Raw genomic sequence first — 7824 nt, forward strand, 5'->3', positions numbered from 1 at the left:
AAGCAAAGGAAAGTCAAGTGGACTAATTAGTTTGATCCTCAAGTCCTAGTCAATCCCTGTGGGAAGACTAGTTTTAGAGCGATCTAGATCAATTAGAATCTGCCAATGTCAACCACTGCTGAGTTCGACAACTCAAGAGTTACCAATTAATCAACCAAAGCCAAAAGGAAATAAAATCTACTTGAATGAAAATAATTTGGATAGAGCCCAAGCATCAATAACTTGTAAGTCTGAAATACCTCAATTGCATTAATAAAAAAAAATCAATCCAAATATGAAGAGTCATAAGCCAAATAAAAAACATCAATAATCAACAATTAAGAGAAGTCGAAATAAAAAGATATTGAACCTGATAGAAAGATGATATAAAAATATTCCTAAATTCTAAAAATCCTAATCCTAATCCTAAGAGAGAGGAGGGAACCTCTCTCACTAAAAACTACATCTAAATCCTAAAAAGTGTGTATTTCTCTCTTCCTTCCATGAATGGGTGGATTCTTCGATTTATAATCCTTCAATTTATAATCCTTCAATCTGTGTTCTCTGGGTTTGGATCTGGGCCAAAAAGGCCCAAAAATCGCTGAGGACAACTTCTGCAAATTCTACAGATCGCGCACGTCACGCGTTCGCGTGGGTCACGCGGTCGCGTCATCTGGAGTGTTGCTCTTCCACGCGGTTGCGTCAGTCATGCGCCCGCGTCAGTTGTATTTCGCGAGTCACGCGTTCGCCTCATCCATGCACTCGCGTCACTGCCAGTTTCTTCAAAAACTCTATTTTATGCTTTCCTTCCATTTTTGTATGTCTCCTTTCCATCATTTGAATCATTCTTGCCTTAGAAGATCTAAAAATACTTAACACACAAATCACGGCATCGAATGGCAATACAAGGTAATTAAAATTAATATTTTTAAAGCCTAGGAAACATGTTTTTCACATACATCACATAATAAGAAGGGAAAGTAAAACCATGCAATTTCACATGCATAAGTGGGTGAAGGATTAAATAAATCACTTAAATTCAGCACAAAATATTTCATAAAATATGGGTTTATCAAGGCTTTTGTTGATCCTTCCATGAGAAATTTAGATGATTTCTCCATGAGGGATTATAGGTGTTTCCATAGGCTTCACCCATGTAATTCACCTCTGCCATTGTAGGGTTCTCAGGATCATAACCTTCTTCTTCAGAAGATGCTTCTTTAGTACTGTTGGATGCATTTTGCAATCCATTCAGACTCTGAAAAATCATGTTGACTTGCTGAGTCAACATTTTGTTCTAAGCCAATATGGCATTCAGAGCATCAATTTCAAGAACTCCTTTCCTCAGAGGCATCCCATTACTCACAGGATTCCTCTTAGAGGTGTACATGAATTGGTTATTTGCAACCATGTCAATGAATTCTTGAGCTTCTGCAGGCGTTTTTTTTAGGTGAATGGATCCACCTACAGATTGATCTAGTGACATCTTAGAGAACTCAGATAGACCATCATAGAATATATCCAAAATGGTCCACTCTGAAAGCATGTCAAAAGGACACTTTTTAGTCAACTGCCTGTATCTTTCCCAAGCTTCATAGAGGGATTCACCATCTTTTTGCTTGAAGGTCTGAACATCCACTCTAAGCTTGCTCAGCTTTTGAGGAGGAAAGAACTTGGCCAAGAAGGCGTGACCAGCTTATCCCAAGAGTCCAGGCTATCTTTAGGTTGTGAGTCCAACCATGTTCTAGCTCTGTCTCTTACAGCAAAAGGGAAAAGCACGAGCCTGTAGACTTCAGGATTTACTCCATTAGTCTTAACAGTATCACAGATCTGCAAGAACTCAGTTAAAAACTGATAGGGATCTTCTGACGGAAGTCCATGAAACTTGCAGTTCTGTTGCATTAGAGCAACTAGTTGAGGCTTCAGCTCAAAATTGTTTCCTCTAATGGCAGGGATTGAGATGCTTCTTCCATAAAAGTTGGAAGTAGGTGTAGTATAATCACCAAGCGTCCTCCTTGCATTATTATTGGGTTCGGTCATGTCTCCTTCTTTTTCGAGATTCTCTGTAAGGTTTTCTCTGAATTGTTGTGCTTTAGCTTCTCTTAACTTCTTCTTCAGAGTCCTTTCAGGTTCAAGATCTGCTTCAACAAGAATGTCCTTGTCCTTGCTCCTGCTCATATGAAAAAGAAGAGAACAGAAAAGAAGAGGAATCCTCTATGTCACAGTATAGAGATTCCTTTATGTGAGTAGAAGAAGAAAAGAATAAAAGAAGAAAAATTCGAACACAGAGAGAGAAGAGAAGAGGGTTCGAATTATGAGTAGAAGAGAAGTGTTAGTAGATAAATAAATAAATATAAGGAGATGTGAGGGAGAGAATTTCGAAAATTGTTTTTGAAAAATGGTTAGTGATTTTCAAAAATTGAGATAAGAAATAAAATTAAAATTAAAATCTGAAACAATTAGTTAATTAAAAAAAGATAATTTTAAAAAAGAGGGAAGTGATTTTCGAAAATTAGAGAAAAAAAAGTAGTTAGGTGGTTTTGAAAAAAATAAGAAATAGCAAAACAAACAAAAAAATCAATTAGTTAGTTGAAAAAGATTTGAAAATCAATTTTGAAAAGATAAGAAGTTAGAAAAAGATTTTGAAATCAAATTAAAATAGATACGATTGAAAAGATATGATTGAAAAAGATTTAATTTTTAAATTTAAAATTAATTACTTGACTAACAAGAAACTAAATGATATGATTCTTAGAATTTAAAGATTGAACCTTTCTTAACAAGAAAGTAACAAACTTCAAATTTTTGAATCAATCACATTAATTGTTAGTAAAGTTTTTGAAAATTATGAAATAAAATTAAGAAAAGATTTTGAAATCAATTTTTAAATTTTTCGAAAATCATAAAAGAAAAATGAAAAAGATTTGATTTTTGAAAAAGATTTTGAAAAGATAGGATTTTTAAAAATGAAATCTTGACTTGACTAACAAGAAACAACTAATTTTAAAAATTTTTGACTAAGTCAACCCAAAGATTTCGAATTTATTAGTAAAATAAGAAAAAGATATTTTTTTATTTTTGAATTTTTAATGAAGAGAGAAAAAAACACAAATATGACCCAAAACATGAAAATTTTGGATCAAAACCAATGATGCATGCAAGAACACTATGAATGTCAAGATGAATACCAAGAACACCTTGAAGATCAAGATGAACATCAAGACTTATTTTTGAAAAATTTTCAAGAAAAGAAAACATGCAAGACACCAAGCTTAGAAATTTTTTAATGCTTAGATTCTATGAATGCAAAAATGCATATGAAAAACAACAAAGATACAAACCAGGAAAATATCAAGATCAAACAAGAAGGCTTACCAAGAACAACTTGAAGATCATGAAGAATGCAATGCATGAATTTTTAAAAAATTTTTAGAAAATTAAAAATATGCAATTGACACCAAACTTAAAATTTGACTAAAGACTCAAACAAGAAACACAAAAAAAAAATTTTAGATTTTTTTGATTTTATTAATTTTTTTTGGATTTTTTGAAATTTATTTCTGGAAAAACGAAAAAGAAGAAAAATTTTGAAAGATTTTTGAAAACTTTTTGAATAGAAAATTACCTAATCTGAGCAACAAGATGAACCGTTAGTTGTCCAAACTCAAACAATCCCCGACAACGGCGCCAAAAACTTGATAGGCAAAATTGTGACTCATACATTTCACAACTCGAACAATTCCTAGCAATGGCTCCAAAAACTTGGTGCATAATACTATGGTTCACACATATTCTTCACAACTTCGCACAACTAACCAACAAGTGCACTGGGACGTCCAAGTAATAAACCTTACATGAGTAAGGGTCGATCCCACGGAGATTGTTGGTATGAAGCAAGCTATGGTCATCTTGTAAATCTCAGTCAGGCGGATTGTAATAGTTATATTGGTTTTCGAATATAAAGATAAATAAAGCATAAAATAGAGATAGAGATACTTATGTAATTCATTGGAGGGAATTTCAGTTAAGCGCATGAAGATAATGTGTCTCTTCTGAATCTCTGCTTTCCTATTACTTTCATCCAATAGTTCTTACTCCTTTCTATGGCAAGCTGTATGTAGGTTTCACTGTTGTCAATGGCTACCTCCCGTCCTCTCAGTTAAAATGGTCCAAATGCGCTGTCACAGCACGGCTAATCATCTGTCGGTTCTCGATCATGTTGGAATAGGATCCATTGATCCTTTTGCGTTTGTCACTACACCAAACACTCGCGAGTTTGAAGCTCGTCACAGTCATCCTATCTAAGATCCTACTTGAAATACCGCAGACAAGGTTTAGACTTTCCGGATCTGAGGAATGGTCGCCAATAATTCTAGCTTATACCACGAAGACTCCGATCTTTTGGAATGAAGGCTAAGAGATACGCGCTCAATCTAAGATAGAACGGAAGTGGTTGTCAGGCACGCGTTCATAGGTGAGAATGATGATGAATGTCACGGATCATCACATTCATCAGGTTGAAGTGCAGCGAATATCTTAGAATAAGATTAAGCTGAATTGAATAGAAGAATAATAGTAATTGCATTAATACTCAAGTAACAGCAGAGCTCCATACCTTAATCTATGGTGTGTAGAAACTCCACCGTTGAAGATACATAAGAGAAAATAAGGTAGGCATGGCCGTGAGGCCAGCCCCCAATGTCTAAGGACTAACAATAATCAAAGATGTAAAGATCCAAAGATTGATCAAAAGATTGATCAAAAGATTGATCGAAAGATTCAAATACAATAGTAAAATATCCTATTTATACTAGACTAGTTACTAGGGTTTACAGAAATAAGTCTTAGTGCAGAAATCCACTTTCGGGGCCCACTTTGGTGTGTGCTTGGGCTGAGCTTGAGCTTTACATGTGCAGAGGCTTCTCTTGGGGTTAAACGCCAAGTTGTAACATGTTTTTGGCGTTTAACTCTAGTTTGTGACGTGTTTCTAGCGTTTTACTCCAAAATGCAGCATGGAACTGGTGTTGAATGCCAGTTTGCGTCGTCTAAACCCGAATAAAGAATGGACTATTATATATTGCTGGAAAGCCCTGGATGTCTAATTTCCAACGCAATTAAGAGCGCGCCATTTGGTATTTTGTATCTCCAGAAAATCCATTTCGAGTGCAAGAAGGTCAGAATCCAACAACACCTGTAGTCCTTTTTCAGCCTCCTATCAGATTTTTGCTCAGGTCCCTTAATTTCAGCTAGAAAATATCTGAAATCACGAAAAAATACACAAACTCATAGTAAAGTCCAAAAATGTGAATTTTGCATAAAAACTAATAAAAACATCCCTAAAAGTAGCTAGATCATACTAAAAACTACCTAAAAACAATGCCAAAAAGCGTATAAATTATCCGCTCATCACCTAACACGCTTGTTCTGAGGATATAGAGCCTGGCACACTATCGTTCCGAGAATATAGTGCCTTGCACACTTGCATGCTCATTCTGAGGATATATTGCGTGTCACACTCTTGCGGCAGAGAAGAAAAACAACAACAACATCTATTTCATCATAAATCATTCCAAGGCTATAGTGTCTGGCACACTATCCACATCCAACAAGTCCATCGACCTTAAATTATCACCAGTCATCACCATTTCCCATCTCAAATCACATTCAATTATCAATTCTCAACATTCCTAGGATATAGTGCCTGGCACACTTTCCTTCAATATCCATCAAGCTCATAATAACCATCATCAGTTCTTAATTCCATTCCGAACTCATTAGTTCATCAGTTTCTCAATTCATTGTCAGTAATCACCAAGTTCAATACTCTTCCTTCTCTCTCAACCAAACTCATCCTCAATACACCAGAAACTTAAACCTCCGTTCTCTAACATTTCAAGGTAATACCCAAAAATTCCACCCAAGATCTTCTCTAAGGTTAACTTGCAAAAACAAGCCAAAAACTCTTAAATAGGTGTCACAGAAGTTTACAAGCTTGTTGGGATGGTGAAACAGTTAAACACAAGATTTTTAGTTGAAAAATAGGGCATGTGTGTACGCATAGGGGTGTGCGTGCACACGCCTAAGAAAGTTTTCAAAATGTGTGCGTACGCATAGAGGTGTGCGTATGCAAAGGAGTAAAAATTTCAACTCTATTCATCTGCACAAGGCGTGCGAACGCCCTCATCAGAGTGCACCTTCCAACGTGTGCGTGCGCACAGGTCTATGTGTGTGCACAGATTGCAAAACTTCGTTGGTTGCGTGTGCGCACAGGTTGTGCTAGCGCTCTCAACCGCAAGCCTTCCCTTGTGTGTGCGTGAGCACAGGTTCAAAAGCTTACAGGGGTGTGCGTGCACACACAAACGAGAAATAACAAATTCTGCAGCATTCATAGAATTCAGATTTCAGATAGCAAATAGCAACGATCATATCTTTCTCTACAAAATTTGGATTTCTACAAAATTGATACCATTCTAAAGCTCTTTAAATTATCTTTGATTTGATATAAAATTCATTCCATTTAACAATTTGTAGCTCAAGATATGATCCGTTGAAGTTCATCAAAAATCCATGTTTACCAAAAATCACTAAACCTCAATTTTATCCAACTCTCAATCCAAAACCAATTCAATCACATTTCAACCATAACAAAACAACCCAAAATTCATACCAACCACTGCTTCAACTATTTTCTCAATCACACAACCTTCTAAACCATTCAATAAGTCTAAATCCAACCTAATTCACATTTTCCAATTTCCGTTAACCTTATTAACATCAATATGACCACTCACCATTTCCATCCATCATCAACGTCACATATTTCTAAACATCCATCCAATAAATACATTATCATCAATTAATCATCATTAATACTCAGAATTATTATTTACAATTATCACCAATCCATTCAATTCATCAAACCTCCTCACTCATTTATGACTTGGGGGAAGGGCCCGAGGAGGTCGAGTCCCCGCTTTGCAAATGGCCAAGGGGATGCTATGCTGATGAGTTCCTCCGGTGGGGCGATGTGGAAGTTGGCATGTTTTTGACATGGTGAACATGTCATAACGAACTCGATGGCTTCTTTATGCAAAGTTGGCCAAAAGAATCCGACTCGGGGTACTTTCTTGGCAAGAGCCCGTAATCCGAGATGGTTGCCGCATGTGCCACTGTGTATTTCTTCCAAGACCTCTTTTGTGTTAGAGGTCGGTACACATTTTAGTAGAGGTGTCAAAATCCCTCTCTTGTATAAGATATTGTTTATGATGATGTAATACTTTGCCTCCCGCTTTAACCTCTTTTCCTCCATCTTATCTGTAGGGAGTATCTCGGATCTGAGGAGCTGATTATGGGAGTCATCCATCCTTGATCCTGACCGGATATGGCTCGGACTTTTTCTTCTTCTAAGATTGACCAGTTCTGCAGTATTTCCTGGATGAGGCTCTGATTATTTCCCCCTGGTTTGGTGCTAGCTAATTTTGAGAGTGCATCAGCTCGAGCATTCTGTTCCCGAGGTATATGTTGGATCTCATATTCCTAGAATTGTCCGAGCTGTTCCCTATTTTTGTCCAGGTACTTTTTCATGGTAGGATCTTTGGCTTGGTAGGTTGATAAACCATTATTTTATGATTTATATTGTGTTTAATTGAGTGGTTTTATCAAGTCTTTACCCACTTATTCATATGATTAGCATGTATTTACAATTCCTTCCCGAAATTGTTCCATGGTTGAAAACTTACTTCCTAGAGATCTTTTAATTACGTATTTTAATTCTCCTTTATATCATTCAATGCCGTGATCCGTGTGTTAAGTATTTCAGGCTTCATAGGACAGGAATGGCTTAGA

At 36.2% G+C, this 7824-nt stretch overlaps 1 non-coding gene across 1 annotated transcript; it reads left to right on the forward strand.

The window, feature by feature from the left end:
- Positions 1-1519: 1519 nt before the first annotated feature.
- Positions 1520-1627, forward strand: LOC112713488 (small nucleolar RNA R71). Its single transcript, XR_003158461.1, has one exon. It is a non-coding gene; the product is annotated as a small nucleolar RNA R71 (small nucleolar RNA).
- Positions 1628-7824: the final 6197 nt, after the last annotated feature.

The sequence above is a fragment of the Arachis hypogaea genome, chromosome 9 (genome assembly GCF_003086295.3).
Source record: "Arachis hypogaea cultivar Tifrunner chromosome 9, arahy.Tifrunner.gnm2.J5K5, whole genome shotgun sequence".
Classification (NCBI taxonomy): domain Eukaryota; kingdom Viridiplantae; phylum Streptophyta; class Magnoliopsida; order Fabales; family Fabaceae; genus Arachis; species Arachis hypogaea.